Source organism: Chelonia mydas, chromosome 5 (assembly GCF_015237465.2).
Source record: "Chelonia mydas isolate rCheMyd1 chromosome 5, rCheMyd1.pri.v2, whole genome shotgun sequence".
NCBI classification, from domain to species: Eukaryota; Metazoa; Chordata; order Testudines; family Cheloniidae; genus Chelonia; species Chelonia mydas.
In genome coordinates this window covers 110,934,621-110,959,098 of record NC_051245.2, presented here as the reverse complement: position 1 = coordinate 110,959,098, position 24,478 = coordinate 110,934,621, and the positions used below count along the sequence as shown (strand labels likewise).

The 24,478-nt window shown below is 42.3% G+C and overlaps 1 long non-coding RNA gene across 24 annotated transcripts in view; it reads right to left on the bottom strand.

Annotated features, from left to right (window-relative positions):
• Window positions 1–24,478, bottom strand: part of LOC114020757 — a 139,369-nt gene that overhangs the window by 5,991 nt on the left and 108,900 nt on the right. For 16 of the 24 annotated variants that reach the window (XR_005225795.2, XR_006291349.1, XR_006291336.1 and 13 more), the window contains 3 exons: window positions 17,047–17,131; window positions 13,461–13,645; window positions 8,395–8,688 (listed from right to left, as the gene is read on the bottom strand). This is a non-coding gene — a long non-coding RNA (uncharacterized LOC114020757). Of the gene's footprint in view, window positions 1–4,269; window positions 8,689–13,460; window positions 13,709–17,046; window positions 17,132–24,478 lie in introns of those variants that run through there. The other 8 variants (XR_006291338.1, XR_005225796.2, XR_006291344.1 and 5 more) reach the window with 6 other exon arrangements.

Here is a 24,478-nt window from a genome sequence, read left to right as displayed (position 1 = left end):
TTGGTTAGTCTCTAAGGTGCCACAAGTACTCCTTTTTTTTAAAGATTAATATGGGGCTCAAAGGCCAATTAACCAGCCTGTGTGCACCTAGGGGGAAAAGCCAGGTCTAATGAGAAATAAAGCCCAGGTGGGTGAAAGCAAGGGTTTGTCTCCATAAAGAGGCTGAGTGAACCCAGTTGAGGAGAGAATGTGGAAAGTGCTGTCTTTCTGGGAAGCAATCAGAAGGGAAGGGAAGGCTGGGAGGAGGAAAAAGGAGAAAAAAAGACCAGCTAGGTATCTCCAGGAGTAAGCTCGAGAACTAAGATGGGGTCCAGCTAGAGTCTGCTGGAATCCCTGATCCAGGACAGGAGCGTGCCAACTGCTGGATTGGGGAACTGGTTTATCCAGGGGAAGCAGAGCCATACCTGTGCTAACTGAGCATTGCTGGGCTGAAGGTTTAAGGGACGAGGGGTGTTTGTTTGAAGGTTGATAACAGACTCTGTGGCCAGGAAGGGGCTGGACCCTGCAAAGCAGTCTGGCTAAAAAGTCAGGACACTCCTATAGGTGGAGTAAGCCAAACGACGGTGAGGGAAACTGAGGCCCATGTTGCTGCAGTCCTGCATCCAGCCTGGAGAGGACAGGGTAGAGTGGCAACTTTGCCACAGTATAAATAAATGTGCAGTCTATACATCCAGCAGGAGCTACCCAACCATCTTGGAGCAGATTTATGTGCACAGGCATTTTTATTAACTCCTACCATCTGAATGTACCCCACGCATGTTACAGGTGCTGCCTTTTAGTGTTGTCTGGGCATCAGCATTACTACCATTGTCTCTTTGCCACTGTGTTTTGCAAAATCTCCTCCTATGTATAAGTATCTGTCTCCTCTAGCTGTGGGCCTATCTTCTGCCACATTTATAAGGAAATGCAAGTGTAAATGCACTGATCATGTCTAAATGGCATTGCGCAGGGCATGCACAGCCCCTCACAGAGGGTGATGTTTGAGGTGGAGTTGGTCCTCCCTGGAAGAACCAGGGGGATCTAAAGTAATGTGGCTCTGAGTTCCTAACATCCATGGCAAACAGCATGGCTGAATTGTGTTTCTGTTTCAGCTCATATGCTAGAACAGTAGACAGAGGTCTACACTGCAGCCCCAGGCCCTGAGTCTGGGTTAGGGGATTCATTTCATTCCCTCAGCCATTGTCTATTTCACCCCTAAAGTCTGATTACTCAATCCAAATCCAAATTCTGTAGTTCAAGCCTCTCTCTAATTATTTCTATTTAAATCTCACTTTAAAATTTCTCTTATAATATCTTGCCTATGTCTCTTATAATGCTTCTCCTCACCCCCTAATCTAGTAGGATTACAATTGAATGTATGGCTTGAAAAGCTGAAAGCATTTTTCTTTCCTTTATATTATATATTCTTTGTTGCACAGTAAGCATTGATACCATAAGGTGGGGTGGATGTTTTTGTATTAAAGATGCTATACAGAAAATTGGTTTATTACTTTGAGCTGTTTTTCCACCTCCTTTTCTGTTACAAATTATTTATGGCCAGTTATTTTAGTTTTTAAATACAGCAGAGAAGCTGGATCTAGAGACATCTGTTAGCATTAAAGACACTTTGTTTTTCTTCAGACTGGGAAATCCCCATGAATAAGAGAAGGAAATATAGGGGTTTTCCCTGAGCAACAGAGAAGTGTTTTTAAAGTGTTGTTGAAACAGGACCTGTGACAATCCACTTGGGAATGCTGTGTATCGTTAGGAGTGACTCAGTAGGCTTGTTTGGGCAAAAAAGTTGTCCAAAAACTTTACAGGGATTTAATAGCAATGAACACTTTACTTATTGGTCTGTGGGATGGTGTCTTTGTCTTCTAACGTACCCCAAGGCAAGTGGAGGAACAACGAAGCAGGACTAACAGTTACCAGGATTTTGTTCAGCTGGCTTTGTGGGGTCTGCTGATGACATGCTTGGGGCAAATGTCCCATCTGTCTGGACTACTCTTTTCTAATGGGACAAAGCAGGTGAGCCTGCCTTGGATTCAGCTCCTCTGGATTATTTCCCACAAACCATCATATGAAGCAGCCTGAACTCATATTAACTTCCACCATTACCATGTATGTAGCTATGGTGGCAGGGGGAGGATGGGAAACATGGCTACTGAGTGCCCGTATGACCATAGGCCAACAAGAGCAAGTGGAGCAAGGTAGCAGAGCGGAGTTAAGGATCAATGTGTGATGCTCCCCACTACAATCTTTACATTTGCATTTATAAGTAAGCGATAGAATCATGGTATTTCACAGTATTTTCCATTATTAAGCTACCACAGTAATGTGTATTATCTCCAAGTGGCAAATGTAAAGATTTTATTGGTGACTGCTGTGTTGGGGTCAAGTTCTGCTAGTGGATGGATGTACATATGAGGTTCCCATTGAATTCTATGGGGACTTCATGTGTAGCCACAGGCATGAAGCTGCTTTTGAAATAAAAATCCTCCTTCGCTTTACACAAAAAGAGAAAATATTAGTAAGGAGGTCAGAGAAAACGTATCTGATGTCAGGCCACCAGGCAGACAACAACTGATAAGAGCAATACAAACACCTTTTAGTCACACACAGGCAGCCATAAAAACAAGATTAAATGAGAGGGGGAAATGGCAACATACAGAAGAGGATGTGTTTTATGGCTGTTTGAGGAACTTGGCCACTAAATTGCTACAACGTGTCATCAATAGTAAAACTAATGGGAAAGCAGTCCTTTTGTTTTGTCCAGTCCCATGAATACCACACTAGAGTTCACAGGCATGTGACAGGAGACACAACTTGACTGTAATATGAAGTGAATATTGCAATACACCATTTTTTTGGTCCCACCTAAAATAAGTGTCTGAATATAAAAGCTACCACACAATGCCTGCTTTCCTCAGAATTTTTTTTTTTTAATGCTACGTGCATGCCTCATGAGCATTATAGTTTGGCTGTCTCATGTCCCCATTTTCCTCTATGGGCTAGGCTCTCCACCCACATTACTTCCTTCATTTTGCATCATGGGCAGGATCTCAGATTACTCAACACAGAGGAGAGACTATGATGCATCATGGGAGATGTCGTCTGACGAGGAATCCTGGCCTATAGAGAATAATGGGAGCATGAAGCACCAGAACTACAACTCCTATGAGGCACTGTACCAATATTTCAAATCAAAGTTTTAATTTTTTGGCCAAAATATTTTGGTATTGGAATTTTTGCTGCTCAAAAATTATCTAGTTGAATTGTTTTTCAAGTTGTTGTTTCAGTTTTTAAATGGAAAATTTTTTGACCAGCTCTACTAAATAACTTTGCAGTGCTAGTATCAGGGAAAGTAAGCTACAGCATTTACTTTATTGGGAGATTCTACCAGGGAGGAACCATCCAATCACTATGTTCACAAAACCTGGCCTCAGAGATGCTGTTTGGAAAATCCTTAAGGTTGATAGCTATGTATGAGAGATATAAGGACAACATCATACCTGTGAGATGAAGGACATTTATATATATTAGAGGAAACCCAGCTGGATGTGGATACATAAAGTGCTGTTCTACACAGGTTTTGTCTGCACACAGAAGTACCACTTGGAGTATACCAGTATAGTTACACCAGTACCACCCCCTACTGGGAATACAGTTATTACTGGTAGAAGAGTGCTTTTAGTGGTCTGACATATTTCCATACTGGAAGAGGATTAAGCTACACTGGCAGTTTTATACTGGTATAACGGTGTCCATATTAGGGGTTGTACTAGTATGACTATTTTAGTTAAAAGACAAATCAAACCGCTAACTGACATATTTATAGTGTTGCAAAAACTGAGGTTAGACTACACATCAGAGAAGTGACTAAAATTGCAACATGTGGTTACATGTTTACTCTGGATCATTGACTTCCAGTTTAAAAATTAATTGTGCTTGAGGGGTTTTTTGTTTTGTTTTGTTTTTTTGAACCTACCTGCTCTGAAAACTCAATCGGAAATCTAAATTAAAAAAGGTTTGAGATTTGGGTTTATTTTACTACTATTAGTCCTGTAGAGTCAACACAGTTATGTGAGTTAGATTGTTAACTAATTTCCAAATTCTGCACACACTTCCACTAGTGCAGGCTCACTAAAAACAATGAGGCTACACAGTCAAAAATGAGGACAGAATTTGGAAACAGTAGGGATGCATGGGGGCAAACAAGAGCAGGCTCTACAGTTACACAGGAAGACAGACATACCTAGGGACACGTGAATTAACCACACAACAGGCAGAATTAGACAACTTTATGCTATTTAAGAGAATACCAGAATTATTACTGACATGCTACAGACATTTCAATAGGTCACTTAAGCATTATAGCATCCTAGTAATAATTTCCTTCATATTCTTCTAAAAATGTTTACTTCTACTTACCTTCTATTTTAATTATCTTTATGTGCCTGAGCCTACTCCCACATATTTTTCCAAACCTTTAAAAAAGGTTCACTTCAGTTTTTATTTACAATGACTTGGCTTACAATTTCATTTCCCAGAGAGATCTAAAATAATTCAGTTTAGAGCTTCTAGATTATTTCCCCTTTTGCTATCTCACATATCCCTTCCACTCCCTCATTACAAGGCTGTGACAAGCAAGATGAGCTGTGATTTTGCATCATCTGAGTCCCTATGTGTCAAAAGAAGTTGGGCTTATCAGGGCCCGACACCTTAACTTCTTCCGCTTTGAAGTCTTAAGGAATTCTTGTTCAGTATGGGGAAGGGTTAGTAAACAGACTCAGCAGACTCTGATTCATCTTTCTACTGTCTAACTTTGATCCTTTCAGGTGTTTTATGGAGGAATGCAATCTCAATCATAAAGCAAACTTTTTCCTGCACCAACACCTCAGCATTGTGTGGGCAGTTTTCTCCGTTTGTTTGCTTTCCTTTATTTGTGAGATCTGTTTCTGATCTCATATTCAAAAGAACACCTTTCTGGGTGTCTTGTAAGCAGCATAAGCATTATGTTGCTGCTCTTTTTAGAACACAATGTACTCTCTAATAACCTCTTTGAGTATTACAGGCTGCTGAAATAATTATTTATTAGCTACCAGCAATGTCCTTGATGCTGCGCAAGATACAAATAAAGACAGCTCTTCCCCCAGGAGTCTACAACAGACATAGAAAAGAAAACCCACACCGAGAGGTCCAGAGGAAGAAATTAAATAAGAATAAATATTATTCCTATTATAATTGTGCCTCGAGGCTGTGGCACCCTTATCCTAGACTCTGATCAGCAGTGTAGCAAGTGAGAGTCACTGCCCTGGAGACCTTACAAGCTAAATACTTCCTTTGTCATGTCGATTATTATTCCTATTTTACTGATAGGGAACTAAGATACAATTTGGCTTTTGAGATATTAAGGGATGTGCCTAAGGTCACAAAATGACAATAGCAGAGCTGAGAACTGAATTCAGGTTAATATCCATCTTGTCCATAAATATATGGTGTTCATTTTACCTACAGTCCCCCTTTTTAAAATGCTATGGTGGAGATGACATTTCACTGAAATGGGTTGGTGTTTGTGGGCCGCTGAACAGGGGTCTTTAGCAGAGGTTTAGATGGGGACAGGGTGAGGGCCTGGTGCAGTGGAAATAAGAAGTCATTCCATGCATGGGAGGCAGCAAGGAAGACAGAAGAAAGAAGGAATCAGAGTGATGAGGTTGGTGTCACTGGTGGGGTTAAATGGGAAAGGAAGAATGCAATGAGAAACACGACCCAAGGCCAGGGTAGAGTCATGCAGGGCCTGGAAGGTCAGGGCAAGAAGTCAGAATGAGCCGGGGGAACCAGAAAGGGACCCAAAAAGAGGAATGGTGTAACCTGACCAGGTACTGAAAAATAAATAACAAGATTTGGTAACTTCTCAGGGTGTGCATGGTGAAGGAGATAGAGAAGTCAGAGAGGACCTCCTTGTTAAGTTGTTTCACTGGCAGGGTTATCAACAATGGACAAAGGTGGGAGAGGAGAAGGCTTGAGGTTTGCCCTGCAGTAACTCCCTGTTCAAGGATATTCATCTAGGCATATCAAATACACATCTGTGCATCTTCTTCATCTGGAACTAACAGCTCTAAAGATCAGAGACAGTAGTTCCAAAGGAATGGGAGAATTGCCCTACAAGGACTGTTCACTCTCCTGAATTTATTATATAGAAGAAATCTTCAAGAAATATTCAAATGTGCTGAGTCCCTAGCTTGAAAATTTTGGTTTGTCAGGCACATTCTTTGCCATTTGTGTGGCTAGCTCTCTGCTTAAAAATTCATCCATTTCTATCATAATTACTACAGGTAAAGAAGCTCAGGCTTGCCTGCAGGGATTGTTTCTTCTTTGATATCTTGTTCAGTTCAGAGTGAGCATAGCCAGTGTGTTATAAATACTAAACCTACAAAATATACTAAAGCAGGGTTACCCCTTATAGAACAGTTTCTGCTGCCTGTCTTGTTCCAGGTGTGTTCCACAGAAGATATAATGCCATCAGCACAGTGTATGATGGGTCAGAGAGTGTGCAAAATGGTGAAATATGCCGTTGTGACCCCAAAAATCTTTAATTTAAAGTTATATTGTGAAAATTCCTCCTACTTTACTTGGGGAAGATTTCTTTTTTCAAAGTTAAAGAATTTTTCTTATTCCTATTTGCTGATCGCCTTTAATAACACATTAGAATTAGCATGTAAATAGTGCTTTACATCTGCAGAGGTTTTTATGAACATTAAGGGCCACAACCAGCCACACTTATTCAGAAGGGTGGGACCTTATTCTGGGAGCAACCCTAATGAACGGGTTTCAGGGTGTGTAAAAGAGGCAGAGTCTGGCCCCGAGAGCCTGATTTTCCAAAAGGTAGGAATCACACACACACACACACACACACACACATGCACCTATAGTGCATATAATGCACCCACAAACATATGCATTAGGCATCATATTCAAGTCCATTGACAACTCCATTTCATCTACTCGAAATAAAATGCTGAAAACAAAATGAGGTCATTAAAGGGATGGCCTCCTAACCTGTACAAATAGATCTGAATCCAACTTTTGTCATCTAGTTTGTGATATTATAAAAGGAAGTGTGGAGTAGTAGGGCGGCATCCAGCTGGAGTGGCTAGAACACAAGACTAAGTTAGGACACCTTGGTTCTAATTTGAACTCTCATACTAACTTGCTATCCAATCTTGGGCAAGTCACTTCCCTTCTCTGTGCCTCGTTTTCCTCATATGCAAAATGAGGCTAAAAATACATTCATTCCCACCTCACACGGGTGCCAAGGGATGCTTGGGCTGCCCTTTGCAATTTTCAGATGGAAGGTGCTATCTACATGCTAAGTATTATTATTCTTGAAGTCTACGCATCTATAGTCTTATATACTGATAATATACAGTAAAAATAAACAAGTGTGGCATCATATGAATAATGGCAATCAATAGAGAAAACCCAAATTTAAAAAAACAAAAGTAAGGAGGAATAGGTGGTATGGTGGTTTTGTGTACTAACTTTTCATTTTGGAGGACATGAGTTCATGCCCTGGCTGAAATCACAAGTATGATGGCACTGATCATCTCAAACTAATCTCTAGCTGTGTACATTTTAAAACCATTGCAGGCAGATCTGCATGAAGTCTCCAGGACTGCAATAGTAGGGGTGTGTTGTACTGAAGATGAGGCATGAGGATGTGATATATATCACTAAATTAATTCAAACAAAAAAAAACCAACCAAATGTAACCCCTCTATTAACATCTAGCTTACAAACAATAATGCTTATTTTGCTAAGCTCAGATAAGAGTATAAGTATCCAGCTTTGCATAGCTTCTAATGGCTGACTAAAGCCAGGATGTTGGTATCATTAATATTGCACTATTCATCTTTATTGTGAAGAGTCATTTCCCAACTGGAGTGCTTGAATGAACAGGCGAGGTAGAGAGAAATCTTGGGAAAATGCTAATTTTGCTAACAGCACAGTGCCAGCTGAAATCTGTATGAAAACAGGAAGTCTGTATTTAACTGGGTCTCTGCAGTGGTTCTGTCAGCCATCTCTGCTTCGTGCACTCTTGCCTGGGAAGTATTCTATGTAGTCAACAGAGCAGAGGACTAGATGCTAGGACTTTGGGGTTCTGTTCCCAGTTCTGCTATCAATTTTCTCTCTGACGTTCAGCCAGTCACTTAACTTTTCTTACTTGCTATGTTTCTGTGCATTTTTTACACCTCAAGAAAGGCTCCAAAAACTGGCTTATTCCCTCCAAAAAATTCTATTGATTTCTAAATTAAGAACTCATAAAAGTACGATACTGATAGACTTGGGAATCAAAACCTCCTCTCCTCTCTACAGAACCCCAGTAGTGTGGCTCAGCTCTCTTCTGGAGCTCACCTGCATAGATGAGAGGGCAGTGCTAGCCAATCCTTGTCTATTGAGAATGACAAGAAGAGTGCCAGTTATTGACAATGGTGATGGAGTGGCACGATTTGGACTCCAGCTCACTTCCATTGGCTCTGAATCAAACACGAAAGGCTCAGAGTCATAGCACTTGAACCAACAAGTTGACCCCAATCATATTTTCTGTTTCTCCAGAGACATTTAATTTCATACACTGAAATAAAGGAGCATTCATTTTCTTCCGCTGGTTTCACTCCAGGCTGCAAAGAGGAGATAACAGCATACTATCTGCAAAAGAAAAGAGAAACTTTGGACCATGTGATAGAGAACAACAATAAAAAGATCACCACATCCACCAGTAAACATTTTCTATTTAATATTTTACATCCACATCAAGTACTTTTTCTGCTGCGGTCATCATTTATTTATTTATAACCTTAAAATGTCTCATTCATAATGGATGGCAATTAACTATCGGACAAATTTGCTAATCTTATATATGTTGAGCAATCATTACATATGTGAGTAGATCCCCTGAGGTCCTGAGACATGTAGATAGGTTTTGAACATGTATTACAAAACTAGGTCCTACATTTTTTTAAAATCAAACAGCCAATTAAGCAGTAATAAATGTTGCTACAAATTGCTTCCACATCAAATTCTGCCTGGGTACTTAAGTGGCATGTTTTAGTTACAATTACCACATCCATTTCCAAAGAATCCAATAGCGTACATGGACAGTTTTCTGAGTATGCCTCAGGAGGCTATGAACTACCTCTATCCAGTTCTAAGGTGGATCAATGTCCTTTTCAATGCTATGCAAACCTGGGTAATTGAAATCCAGCTATAAAAGAAACTAGGTTAACCAGAGTTTGATTATTCCCTTCAAGACAGTAGTGAGTATGAATATTTGCCTGCTTTCCAGACTGGCCATCTTTAAAGCTTCTCTTCATTTCGCTCCTGGGTTAGGAACACAGGGTGAAATCCTGGCCCCATTAAAGTCAAAGGAAGTTTTGCCATTGACATCAGTGGAGCCAGGATTTCACAGCCAGAACTCAGCCTTTCTATATCTTACTGGTTGGCTCTCCCCTTCATCTTTAATCCTTTTAACCAAAGGATTGGATGTCTCTCAGACCTTGGCACAGTGTTGTACTGTATTTAATAATGACTTCCTAAACCTTCTACAGGCATGGACAAAAGAGTTGATCATCTTCCATAAAAATGAAATTAGCTAAGAGCTCAACCACCCTTAGAGAATAAAAGCTGTTATATATATGTGCTAAATATTATTAATTATTAAAAGACCATTGTCAAGATAAAAATCACGGTTGGGCCTTCGCCTGAGAACTACTGTTAAGGTCCAATTACAGATATCAGTTACTTCAATCTAAAAGTACACTGTAGCATATTGACAAAACTATCACTTCTTATTCACACTGAATAAATAACACCTGTATAAATCATTTTAAAACAATGCTCATGTTCCTAAAAGTGTGCAAAAAAACCCCATCCACAACTAGTTGTAACTTTATCTGTGAATATTAATATTACACCAAATACCTGTGTACACACGACTCTATATATAACAATGCTACCTCAGGCATCTATAGTGTAATCTAGAACAATACTCTTCCAGTTTTCTGTGAACCTCTGTTCTTACAGTTTGTGTACACACACACACACACCCGAAAGCCTTATACCTATCAGTATATTTTACAGACATATTTACCTGCAATAGTCCTTTTAAAAGACAAAGAAAATAAACAGAAAACAATATCTAACATGCTTTACTTTTAAGAGTGCAGAATTTGAAACACAGCTTACATACACTACAACCCAAACATCTGATTTTGCAAAGTTTTTTGGTCTTCTAAGAGCCTCCTAAAGTTAGGGTCCTCCTGTATAGCAAGCAAGCAAGACTATAAAGCAGTTTGAAGTTCTTTTGGGAAGAAAAGCTTTTACGCATTGAACCCCATTATTTAACCTCTGTAAGCTAGGCTCAGGCACCACAACTCTCCAGGGCAAGACTCATTTTTATAATCTTGTTCCTGCTTAACTAATCAACTGTTAGTCTTGTGGAGTTGTCTTCTGCCTCTATCTTAACATAAAGAAAGGTCTTGCTAATAGGGCTTCCCTATTCAGTCTGTTCTGAGATAGTGTTATATCAACCAGGCAAGGTACTAACAGGCTTCAACAGGACTTTATTTTCAAAGTGGAAACCTCTACCAAGCTGCTGCTGCACCCTCTGTAGCTCTCTCCCAGCCTCTCAACTCCTCCCCCCTCCTTCCCGTTTTCTGTCCTTTCAGACTCCCAACAGCCAGTGCTCCCAATTCTAATAATTACAAGCAACATCTAAACACCACAATAGGCCATGTCAGTCATAAAAACCCAGATAATTCTTGCTAGATGAGAGAGCTACCTCCTTAGTGAGACGTTTCTGCTAATGGTTTTTTACAAATAAATTCTTCTCTGAATAATATGAGGATTTCCATCTTGGGCTAACCAGACACTGGACATCAATGCAAGTGAGTGAATAAAACTCAGTTTTAATTATGCCATTCACATTGCATTGGTTCACTAAGATAAAACTCAGTGACAGGACCTTTGCCTCTTATGGTCTTCATCAGGCTATAGACCTGACTCAAAGAGAATATGTCAGACAGTGGTGCAGAACACACTATGCAAGAGCCATTATGAGAAAGTGCCATTGTGAATTCAATGCTGTTTGACGAATTTTTAAGGCATAGCAGTTGAGAAGTCATTGTTGCAGTTATGGGCATTTGGTGAAGAATGACATCCCTCTTTCTGTCACTGAATTTCAGCTAGTAGAAAGCAGTCTGAGCCACGTTAGTAGCTCAAACAGTATCACTGTATGACAGTGCAGTAGGTTGGTCGGCACAGAATCGTTCCAGATGCTCTGCATCATGTTTTCTTTGGCTCAGCTCACCCAGAAGGGGGTTTGCTCTTGTTGCAATAAGGGAACACATCAGGAAAAGTACAGGGCTAAGAAGTAAAAGCAATATAGGTCTGTGTATGTTCACAATGGCAGTAACAGCAACACAGAAAAAGTATAACTCCACCAGCAAACACTTCCTACCTAATAATGAACTTCCTTATCAGAAGTTGTTGTTTTTTTAAAGAAAAGAACAGCTAGCTGCTTGTAATGCCTGATAATCACACAGAGTCTTTTCTCCTTTCAGGATACACAAACCACAGAACTCCAGTGACTCACACTGAAAGAGCTTTTAAATATACCAGGGACGGAAGGGCACGCTGTTTTTGCCTTAAAACTTCCTGCCAAACTCAAACTGAGCATATGTAAATACTTTTTGGACAAAGTTTTAGCAATAATGAGAAATTCACCTCTCTGTAACCCTTCCGGTGAGAGAGCCTTGCCTATCTTGTGAACTGTCAGATTGTATCCTGTTTGCTGCACATATCCTTTTTTATTACTGTCGGAAGCGCAATACTGTAATCTATAAAACTACTGTCTGCACCAACCAAGGGCCATAGTGTTTCTCTGTGAGGATGTGTCTCTCGTTATCTTTAATAATTACAAGTCATGCGTGAGATGACTGTGTGTCAGTGGGAGAGGAGTTACTGGTCTAACTCATTTGGACCGTATGCTCTTTGGGACAGGGACTGCAATTTACTAGGTTTCTAGAGTGTCTAGCACAAGAGGGCCCCAATCAGGTTGGCATCTTGATGTTACTGCAACATAAACATTATATAATCAAATAATAGTCATCCATGGAACCACAAGTGCGAATCCCAATAGAACTGACTCAGCCCCTGATCCTTCCAAAGTAAACACAGTGAACGCCACACACTTTACTATGTGCATGGGTATCAAAGGAGACCTTAAAAACTGAGGTTCTCTTTGCTATAGTGCACATCGGGAGTGAAATCATAGTCCCATCAAAGTCAATGACAAGACTCCCATTAACTTCAATGGGGTCAGGATTTCACCTTGGGGTTCTTTTGGGCAGGCTTCTTCAGGGGTCTGTTCTGTCTCACCGGCTGCTCCGCACATCTATAGGGTTGCTCGGGGAAAAAGCGAAGCCTGTCGGGCCACAGTGTCATCAATATGCAGATGTCAGGCATCTTTTTATTGAACTCAGACATGGCAATGTCTTCGCAATCTGGGTACCTGGTCAAGTTTTGGACCTAGATGAGAATGTCTGAAGCGCAATTCAGATAGGACAGAGAGGATTCTAGACGGGTTAGGGAAGCAATAAAGGTGAAATTCACCTTGGGGCAGAGAGCCAGCAAAAGGCCTATGTACTACTTAAGACCTCAAAATAAAGTGAGTTGGTCACTGACCTTTTCTGGGACTCTGTACAGAGGTGGATTCCACCCTTAGTGTATCACAGGAATGGCATCTGTACACCCTTTACCAATGGAGTTCTTATTCTGGGCAAGTCTTTTGAATCCCTAAATGCCCCAGGAATGGCAATTTACTGTAGCAGCCAGATGCATCGTTTATTATTCATAAATAGAGTGAAGATTACAATTATTTCTCTGAGTGACAGAAATCCAGGCCTTTGTCACTCCCAGAGTGAAATACTCCAGTGAGAGCTGTAGACTGACACTTGAAGACCATATAGAAGGGGTGCAGAATACAGCAACTTGTTTACTCAAGAGGTGTAAGCTTCAGGGAGCATATGACGCCATACCTCCAAGATTGCACTGGCTTCATTCATGCCATGCAGGTTTTAAATTTACCCTCCCCAAGTGTTACAAGTGACTACATTTCAGTGGTGTTTTAATACGCATCGTGTGTTTAGGAAGAAAGGCTCTTTACAAACGTAAATTACTACACTTGAAATGTTTAATCCTGATCGTCATTTATCTTTCAGCCACATTAATATCTCCCTCTTAACCTGAAAATTCTCACAAAATAATCGGGCAATGCGGTTATGCATTATCAGTACACATACCTGTGGCCCACCAAACACTGCAGGAAAATCTAAAGCTAATTTCAGAATAAACTATATGAAGAACATATGCTTTATTTTTGTACTTAATTCACATTAAAAAACAAAAAATTCCAAAGATACCTGAATCTGTTCCAGAATTTCAGGCTCGCTGCATGGAGGCATCACAGAAACCAGGGTCTCTTACCCCAAATATTAGATGCAGCTTGTAGAAAAGTCCATGGGGCTTTGTTCCTATGGTGCTCAGGAGCTTGCAGACTTCTAGAAGGAACGCTGCAGTGGGGAAGCAGACTGTGGTCAGCTGGAAGCTGGGAAGAGCAGATAGGGCTAATTGAGGAGATCAAAGAAAGCCTTACTTTGGAACCTCTTCACTGAAAAATGTACATGGTCAAGTTGCTAGTGGACAGGGGCCAGGGAAAGGGCCCTTCTTGCATAATTTAGGTCTAAGGTAATCCATAGGACAAGAGGCTTTGATTATCTTAATTAAAAAGCCAACTAAATACCTACACAATAAAGCTGACAGTTTTGTTATACAATGTAGACGTCTCATCAATTTCAGTTTACATAGCATTACAGCACGGTTATGTTTCTGAACCCTCACTTCTCATTACCACCCACGTGTGCATCAGTCTGTGTTCAAACAGCTCTTTGCAGGTCCCAAGGATAATGAGCCCACAGAGGCTACCACAGGAAGGAACTGTAACTGCTGGATGTGATGACAGAAAAATTGTGACTCATGTGAAAGCCAAGCACTTGGGGCAGCGTGATTCACACACATTTATAAAGTTTAGCTGCCAAGCCCATCTAGTTCCCCAGGACAAAGAAACTCACTAAACTAGCTGCTCCCCACAAGCACCAAATAGGATATCCGCTAAAAAGTCAATTGTAAATTAAGCTTACAGAAGAAAAGTGCCACTGAACATACTGTACAAAGTCCCCATACATTTCATTTAACAGTGCTATAATTATACCTCGCACCACCATATGACGGAACCATCAGGTCTTCCATAGAACAAGGAAATTCTGTGTGTCTAAACCAGACTGTGCTCATCACTGTACTATGATTGCCTAATAAAGTTACCATCACCACAATATAAAGACCCACAAGTGCTCCACTACCTGCCGTTCTTCCTCTTAAGGAGCCAGGGAAGTCTATAGTTAGCTTTAAAAACAAACACACACACACAAAAACCCCTGCATTTCTTTCTCCTGCATATTCTTTCAAGATCTGCAGTCACCCCTCAGTGCTGAGTCTTTTCTTCATATTTCTGTGGCCCACATTATGCATGGATGAATCAGTAGGTTGAGGGAAAGTCAAAGCTTCTGTTAAATCCTTGCCTTTGTTAACACTAGCAAAGTCCTACAGCAGGAGTTCTCCACCTTTTACATAACACAACCCACTTTTTCATACCAGGATCATCTTCAAGTGTCCCTGCCTTCTAGGCAGGACTCCCTCTCCTTAAACAATAGTGGATCAATAGAGTGCTTGGACCACACCCCCTTCCCATAGAGACACGCACTCTAACACCTGTTTGCAACCACCAGGTTGAAGACCTGTGTCCTATAGTCATGAGATCCAGCAGAAAGATTCAGATCTTAGGCCTACTGTAATCAAGTCCATGGAGGTAATTATGTGGGGTTGTAACGGGGCTCACTCACCACTCTGGTGCCTCCTTCTGGCTGTCTTGGGGATAAGCTCCACATGTTAGTGCACCCTCTTCGGGTGCTGCCTCGCCACTATCACTCATGCTCTAGGACCCACGTCTCTCCAAGGACCGTGGCATCCTCTTCAGTGACACATCCTGCTGGCCATGCCACACACTGTGCTTCCTCCTTCCAGGGGATCTGCAGTCTGTTGTTCAGCCACTTTCCTTAGTGACTACTGCAGCAAATTGTCTGGCCGCTTCCTCGTGGCCCCAGCATCCTCTTTGCCCTTGCCTCAGGGCCTCAGCCTGCAAACCCCAGCAGCCAGCCAGGAGCCATCTCTTGCTCTCCCAGTCCCTGCTAGCTGCACTTCTCTGTCCAGGGTGCAGGCAGTTCTCTCAGCCCTCCAGGGACACAATCCTTCCTTCCTGGGCTCCCAGCAGAGAACTGCACTCCTGTCCTGCAGCTCCCTTTTTATATGGGCCTGCTTGGCCCTGCTTGTCTGCTCCCTGCAACCCATCTCTGATTGGCTGCCTCCTGCACAGCCTCCCTAGGGTTCTATTAACCCCTTAGAGCCCCATGTAGGGCTGGAGCCCCATCACAAGGTGTACATGGTAATTTGCTACAAAGGTCACTGCTACCCTGAAACCCTTCTCTGTAGCTTGCACAGACCACTGAAGGGAGAGGAAGTACATATATCAGGCAAGACTGAGACAGGGCTGTGGGAGACTTAAAAGAGGCCTGGTGAGAGCCAAGAAATTTGTTGATATAGATTATACGTGCATTTGTGTGTGTATGATTATGAACCTACCTTTCTGAACATCAGATCCTAAGGGCCAGACTCTGTCACCCTTACACACATTGAGTCCCATTTCCTTCATGAGGACTTCCCTCACAATAAGGTCCCACTCCACTGAGTAAGGGTGTCAGGATGTGGCCCATAACGTTTATAAAAAAAAACTTTGCAGATGGGAAGCACAATTTAAATGCAAATTATTAGATGTTATTAAAGATGACCAGCAACTAGGAGCAAGAAAACTCACTGGATGAATTTAATGCTGATGCCCTGAGCTCCATCTATCAATAATGGCCCTATGCAGTGTTGTTGTAGCCGTGTTCATCCCATGATCTTGGAGAGACAAAGTGGATACGGTAATAGCTTTTATTGAAGAAGAGCTCTGTGTAAGCTCAAAAGCTTGTGTCTCACCCACAGGAGTTTATCCAATAGAAAATATTACCTCACCCACCTTGTCTCCATAATGGCCCTGTTACTTTTATGGATTTTCAGGCACTATGATCTGCAGGCCACACTCCTGTGATTTCCCCTTATTTGCCCATCCCAGCAGATGTCACCACACAGCACACTGACTCCTCATATATCTGAAGACACATCATCCCTTCCAATACCTTCTAATGCACAAAGGGCCCTTTTTCACTACAAGGGGAGGGAGTACTTCTGAAATCATTATTTCTATTAGTACTCATTTATGCAAGGGCATTTTCTTGTGTGTGGACAACCCAGAAGTCACCACAGCAAGAATAGTATTGATAAGCTGTAGAAAGACAATTAATTCAGGGAAATCCTATGTCCTGTATTATACAGAAGGTCAGACTAGAAGTTCACAGTGGTCCCTAATGGCCTCATAATCTATGAATAAGATGCAGTGAGATAACTAAAAATAGAAAACACCTTGTTACCATGTTTCTGGGGCTGGACACGGGCACAAGAGAGCGTGTTTTGGTCATAAGGACATTGTTATAAACTATCAGCACATGAGATAGGTTCTCTCCACCCAGAGTGTTTATCAAAGCTCAAATTAAAGGGGAAGTTGTAGGGGTGGCAAAGGGAAAACAAAGTTCCTCTTCTCAAAATAAGTCAATCATCTTAATCTCATAGGCTAGGACAGAAGTATTTCCATTAAATATTTACTATTCAAGCCCTGCTTGTCACAGTCCCTATGAACTTTGATTTCTTTCCTAGAGCTTCAATTCTATGCAATGTCTTCCACCAAATTAATATACAACATTAGTTCTACGCTATATGCAATTAGCCAAGCAAACTCACTTTGCACCTTTTTTTTGCTTATTGACGGTTTTCTTTTTTTTAATCTCTGGAGTCTGTACTTCCTCCTTCCTCTTTCAATGTTCCCCTGTAATCAAAGATACAGAGGAGATCATGGAGTAAGAGTCCAGTCAATACAATCATATGTTGCAAGCAATCTAAAAATTACACAGTGGGGCTCAGCTCTCCCTTACAGTTCTCCCAAACAAATAAATAAAGTGAGATTCCACTGGTTAAAACACTTTACAGTGTGCAATCCCTGTCCCGTTTCAAACACGCACTCCTCCCACGTGGAGAGTTAGTGGGAAGTGGGGGGAACTTGAAAATGTGTAACTAATTATTTATTCACATTATTAAAAGCTCAGCACCAGCTGTTGCAGTGCTGGAGACTGAATGGTGATCAATACGCTGATTTCAGCTGTGATTACACATCACCAGCCATTGCTGCAGTGAACCTGTGTAAGTGCAAAGGAGACAATTCTACAGGCAGTTTGGATGCCAGACCTCTCAGATGCCTGGTTTTTATAATGATGGCTTTAGAAATAGCAAAACATCACACTATTTTACTTAAAATGGAGGGTGGTGGTGGTGGTGAAGTGTTGAGTAGGCCATGGACAAAAGTGATGGTTAGGCTCATCATGATCACAAATGCCACTCCTGTAGATATATAACTAAATAAGTAGTAACACAATTCACACATGCATGCTCTCTCTCATGTAACTACTTGTATATTTGTGAGAGGTTTAATCATTTTTCCTCTATAATATTCAGGTTCTGAACATCACATTACTTGTGTTTATTCAAATATCTTGATATAAATGATGGGTGAACCTCTCAGTAAGTTTGGAGGCTCCATCAGGATAATAATCACATATCAATATTTCCTTGGTCCAGAAAGCAGCCTGGAAGTCTTGCTAGGAGAGATTTGGAACTACACTCACATGATATTTTCTAACCGTATTTTGGTTCTTCTGCTTCCAGCTGAAAACAGGAAGTGATACAATAAAATGTATCAAAGTGAAAAAAGAAAAGTTAACTGAATTTTTTCCGTTTGGTTCAGGGTTGGCTTAGATTTTGGCTGAGGATCTGAGTTGATATTTGTTTTATCTGAATCACTTCACCCACCCCTAACTGGTATCCTGTCTTTTAAAAATACATTTGGAGGCTTATGCATGCTTCCAATAGTAAATAGGCCCTGTACAACAATAAGAGAAGCTTCTCATGACCTCAGGAAATTGCTCAATAGCTACAGAGCTTGGGTGATTTCAAGCATCACAAATTAATTATTGAGGTACTGTCAAGGTTCCTTCCCCACGCTGAACTCTAGGGTACAGATGTGGGGACCGGCATGAAAATCCCCTAAGCTTATTTTTACCAGCTTAGGTTAAAACTTCCCCAAGGTAAAAACTATTTTATTTTACCTTTTGCCCTTGGACTTTATTGCTGCCACCACCAAGCGTCTAACAGGGAAAGAGCCCGCTTGGAAACGTGTTCCCCCCCCCCCGGCAAAATATCTCCCCCAAGCACTACACCCCCTTTCCTGGGGAAGGCTTGATAAAAATCCTCACCAATTTACATAGGTGAACACAGACCCAAACCCTTGGATCTTAAGAACAATGAAAAAGCAATCAGGTTCTTAAAAGAAGAATTTTAACTGAAGAAAAAGTAAAATCAGGATGGTAAATACCTTACAGGGTAATCAGATTCAAAACATAGAGAATCCCTCTAGGCCAAACCTTAAGTTACAAAAAGACACAAAAACAGGAATATACATTCCATTCAGCACAGCTTATTTTATCAGCCATTTAAACAAAACAGAATCTAACGCATATCTAGCTAGATTACTTACTAAGTTCTAAGACTCCATTCCTTTCTGTTCCCGGCAAAAGCATCACACAGACAGAGAGAACCTTTGTTTCTCCCCCACTCCAGCTTTGAAAGTATCTTGTCTCCTCTTTGGTCATTTTGGTCAGGTGCCAGCGAGGTTATCCTAGCTTCTTAACCCTTTACAGGTGAAAGGGTTTTTCCTCTGGCCAGGAGAGATTTTAAAGGTGTTTGCCCTTCCCTTTATATTTATGACAGGTAACATCTTTTTTGTCCCTCTGTGAAATGCAGAAAATGTGCACTTCCATAATGTAACCTCAGAACAGACAGAAGACAATGCCAAGAAAAGCAGATCATACATTTGTCCCATCATGACAGATTATTCTGCTTTCACGTGGACTTATTTTTCATGTGGCAAATAGGCATTTATCAAAGCAAGATATCTAGAAATATGTTGGATGCTTTTGACAAGTTGTAGGGGGGAAACACACTGTCTGTGGTACATGGGGCAAACAAAGCCTTGCCTTGACAGACAGGTCATGAAGGGAGCTCTTCCCATGGTCTAGGCATATTTTATTGTTTTAAGGGAAAGAGAATCTTTCCAAATGCCCTAGTAACCACAATCTAGTAAGCAGTACAAGCCAGTATGTGGCCTCCAGGAAGTTCAGGTGTAAAAAATAAATCTTCTAACCTGTTTAGATTGGTGTTAAACCACTCATATGGGACCAGAGACTCAGTTGATGTCAACCATGGTAACTCCTTTGACTACAATAATTTACACTACCTCATCCACACTCAGAAATACCACAGAAGATGAATGATATCAGGGACAGAATTGAGAAAAGGGAGCTAACCTTCCTGTACACAAAAGGTGGCATGACTGGCCTGTAACTCAACCAGTCTGTGTCTGTGTTTTCTTGCAGCATCAAAATTCATGGGTTTGTTAAGCCTTCATTCCTTTGGGTCACTGAGAAAGGATCTTTTTACTTTTGTTTTAGGTCTCTAACCCATCTTCCTGCTAGCTCAAGAGTCTTCTGTACAGTACCTCTCTAGTCTGGCACCTCGGGCAGGGCCATCCTTACCCATACACAAAGCATGCAGCTGTGTAGGGCACCAGGAAACTTGGGGCACCAAATTTCCTGGTGCCCTGCGCAGCTGCCTGCTGCTCCAGCCCCTGCCTCGCCTCTTCCCCAGGGCCCCTGCCCCTGCTCAGCCCCTACCCTGCCTCTTCCCGCCCCTGAGGACTGCAGCAGAGCCGGGCCTGCACTCACTGGCGGCAGGAAGTGGAGGGACCCAGCTCCAGCCACGCCACTGGTGAGTGCTGCGGGATGGTTCCACCCTGCCTCCCAAGCCAGCCACCCACTCCTCTGAGGCCTTCCCCCCTCCCCGCCGCCACTGGGGGTTATGTCGGGCTCCAGAATAGCTAGGGACAGCCCAGCTCCCGGGACCTGACCTGTACCGAACCAGAGAATTTGCCAAACCATGGCAGGGGGGGTCAATGCAGAGTGCCAGTGGGTCTTCATAGGTGCAGGAAGTAGGAATGCGGGGAGTGCTGCAGCACCCCCAGGCTTTGCGCCCAGCACCCAGGGTCCCTGCTGCCACCTGGGATCCCAGCCACTGGCCCCAGGTTCTCCCCCTCCCTCCCGGAGTTTGAATGCTGTGAATCAGCTGTTCACAGTGCTCCAGAAGCACTGGGAGGGAGGAGGAGGATTTGGTAAGCACGGGGCTGTCAGAGCATGAGAGGCGCAGGGGGAGGTACAGAAGGGGGAGTTTGGTGCCGGTGGATGCTCCGCACCCACTAATTTTCCCTGTGGGTGCTCCAGCCCCGGAGCACCTATGGAGTCGGCAACTATGCCGGTCCATGGATGTTGCTGGACCAGGGAGTGCCGGATTAGAGACATTCAACCTGTATTTGTTTCTAGTGCTTTGTCCAGTCAGTTTTTTAAAGGTTTCTTGATTTGGGGCTTCCATCACCTCTCTTGTGAGACTCATTCACAGTCATATAGATTTCATTGTGAAGAACCATTCCTGACATCCCGCCTATATTTTCCTCCTCTTGTTATTATCCTGTTGCTTCTAGTTTTATCCCCTTATATCCGGCTAATTAAAGGCCTGAACCAAAGTCCATTGCAGTACAGAAAACTATTCCATTGGCTTCAGCAGACTGTGGATCAGGCCCTATTTCCTTTTCTCCCTTGATACCCGCTCCCTGAAAGTAGAGACTTACACAAACAGCTAGCAATATTTTCCCTGTGAAGTTCCAAGATTGTATCAACAGGAAGACATTATGGGGACAAGCTTTTATATAGACAAGTTCTGAGCTCCGTGAATTTCATTGGCGTTTGAATTTATTACTTGCTTTGGTAAGATAAAAAGGCAGCGCAAAACCTTCTCCCCCTGATTTGTAGCCCACCAAAATTCATGCACCAATGCCAGCCTCAAACATTCAAAACTCATATGTCTGGGGCATAAATACCATGAGTCTAGCTTAAAAATTCTGAGAGTTTTTTAAATAATTTGCCTTCCTATTGTTGATCCTTTAGGGTTCAGATTTTCAAGCATTTCTCTGCAACCATGAGACCTAGAACCTTACTTAGCTTTCATTTAAAACAAACAAACAAACAAAGCAGAGATTCTCACAATCACACAATTCCAGGAGCAGTGGCCTTAAGAAGAAAACACCAAATATCACAAGATTTGCAATAAAATTGTAAGAGCTGGCAATGCTGAAAGACAAGTAAAAGTGGCTGGAAAGTTGGGTTAGATTCATGGCAATACACTGAGAAGTTAGGTAAAAAGAAAATACTGTTGCTGAAACGGTGCAACATAACACTCCTTTATTTCTGAGAATTCAGAATGAGAAACCAAAAACAGAGCCACAGCTCTTCCCATCTTACAGTAAGCTGGCTGGCTGGCTGCAGACTGACTGTTGCTAGGCCCAGATTACACATTTCCCTACAGAGACCCCCCCTAGCCTGCAAGCAGGACCAGGAAAAAAAAAACCTGAAGTTTAAAGTGACAGCCTACAATTTGAACAGAGTTTTCAATATATCACAATTTGTGCAGGAGAAAACGCCACTGGCTCAAATCTGGCAGGGGCTGCTCCATCCTATCCTGCACCAGCTCAGCCACCTAACTCCACCACCTCCTGCGCCGTGACCCTCCATCCTGTCATCCAGAGAGGCAGGAGGTGTGGCAGACAGCTGCTCCACTGCACCCAATGCCCTGCTGCCAGTGGGGCCCTGAGAGGCCTTACACTAGAGGGACCCTATGCTAGCAGCATAAGTTACAGCTGTAGAAAATGGTTGAGAATCAGGGAGCCCCAATCTGCTCCCTGTTGAGCGCTGCACACACACACTGCACCTGAACTCTACTCAATCTATCTCAGCCTGTGTGCAGTGGAGAATCTAGCCCACAGAGATCAAATAAGTTGATTAAGAAGCTTAAGCAGGTGATAGTTTTATATAGTAACTTTTCTGATTATAACCACACTAACCACACTCCTGAGTGTAACCACACACTTACAAGTCAATCTATAAAATTCAGCCTTTTTGTATCTGCTTTAATGCACTTCACTCAGTTGCTGTTCTTTGGTATTGAAAATTCTCAGAACAGTGGCTGTTATTACCAGTATATGCAAGGGTGTGTGTCACTTGGAGTTTCCACACTTGGGGCAGCAAATGACGTTTGTATTAAATAGGAGACATGAAAGGCCAAATTCTGCTCTCCATTACTGCCATGCAATCCTATTGTGGGCAATGGGGCCAACAGGTGAAACGAAGAGTTGAACATGGCCCAAAGAACATCACAAAAGGCTGTCCCCAATCTGCAGTCCTGCTCAAGTACTGTCATTAATAGAAATATACGGAATGAATCAGAATGGAACCCTTTTGTTATCCAGTACTCTATACTGAAGTCAGAGGATAGGTAAGTACACACTGCAACTAAGGACAAACTAGCTAGAGTGGAGATTGAATGGAAGGTATATATCCACTGTCCACATTTAATTCATTCAACAGATGCAGTTTTGCTCTCAGTGAATCTCCTGAGCTTAGGTTTTTACTATTTTAGGAAACAATATCATATATGCCTTCTTCCTCTTCTCATGTGCTGAAATTACAGTCTATTTCAGATTGAACTGGAATCATAGAATCATAGAATATCAGGGTTGGAAGGGACCTCAGGAGGTCATCTAGTCCAACCCCCTGCTCAAAGCAGGACCAATCCCCAATCAAATCATCCCAGCCAAGGCTTTGTCAAGCCTGACCTTAAAAACTTCCAAGGAAGGAGATTCTACCACCTCCCTAGGTAACGCATTCCAGTGTTTCACCACCCTCCTAGTGAAAAAGTTTTTCCTAATATCCAACCTAAACCTCCCCCACTGCAACTTGAGACCATTACTCCTTGTCCTGTCCTCTTCTACCACTGAGAATAGTCTAGAACCATCCTCTCTGGAACCACCTCTCAGGTAGTTGAAAGCAGCTATCAAATCCCCCCTCATTCTTCTCTTCTGCAGACTAAACAATCCCAGTTCCCTCAGCCTCTCCTCATAACTCATGTGTTCCAGACCCCTAATCATTTTTGTTGCCCTTCGCTGGACTCTCTCCAATTTATCCACGTCCTTCTTGTAGTGTGGGGCCCAAAACTGGACACAGTACTCCAGATGAGGCCTCACCAATGTCGAATAGAGGGGAACGATCACGTCCCTCGATCTGCTCGCTATGCCCCTACTTATACATCCCAAAATGTCATTGGCCTTCTTGGCAACAAGGGCACACTGCTGACTCATATCCAGCTTCTCGTCCACTGTAACCCCTAGGTCCTTTTCCGCAGAACTGCTGCCTAGCCATTCGGTCCCTGGTCTGTAGCTGTGCATTGGGTTCTTCCGTCCTAAGTGCAGGACCCTGCACTTATCCTTATTGAACTGCATCAGGTTTCTTTTGGCCCAATCCTCCAAAGATTGGGTTTTTTTTTTCTTCCTGTTACTTACAATCTGAAATCCCGTAGATGTTCGTATACTGTAAAATGTGACACCTTTTGTTATTTTTCCCCAGGAAAAATGGGCCCTAAAAATGGTCAATCATGAACTTCTTGAAAACTTGTCCTTCCTTGGCTTTTGTGGCTCCATCCTCTCTTCCTATATATCTGGTCACTCACATCTCATTTGGTGGGTCCTCCTTTTCCTGTCTGGACATTTTGGTCGTTGTCCACCACAGCTGTCTAACCTTGGCCCCCTCTTCTACACCCTCTCCCTCAGGGACATGATCAGATCATGCAGCTTCAGCTAACATTGTTATGCAAATTACTCACAAATCTACCCTACCACTCATGAATTATCTCCATTCATCCACTCCTCCAACTCAGCCTGTCTCACCAACATTGTAAGTTCGATCTCCTTCTCTTGCCTCCCATACCCTTCAGTGTTTTTATTGATATTACCAACCTTCTCCCATAATGTGGATGTCACATTTGTCTCTGTCCCTCTCTCTCTCTCTATCCCATACATACTAGCAGAATTCAAATCTTGCCATTTCTTCCTCCCTAATGTTTCACAGAGCCAAGCATTTCTCTCTGTCCACCCTCTTGCCCAGAACCTTACCTCTTGACTTAA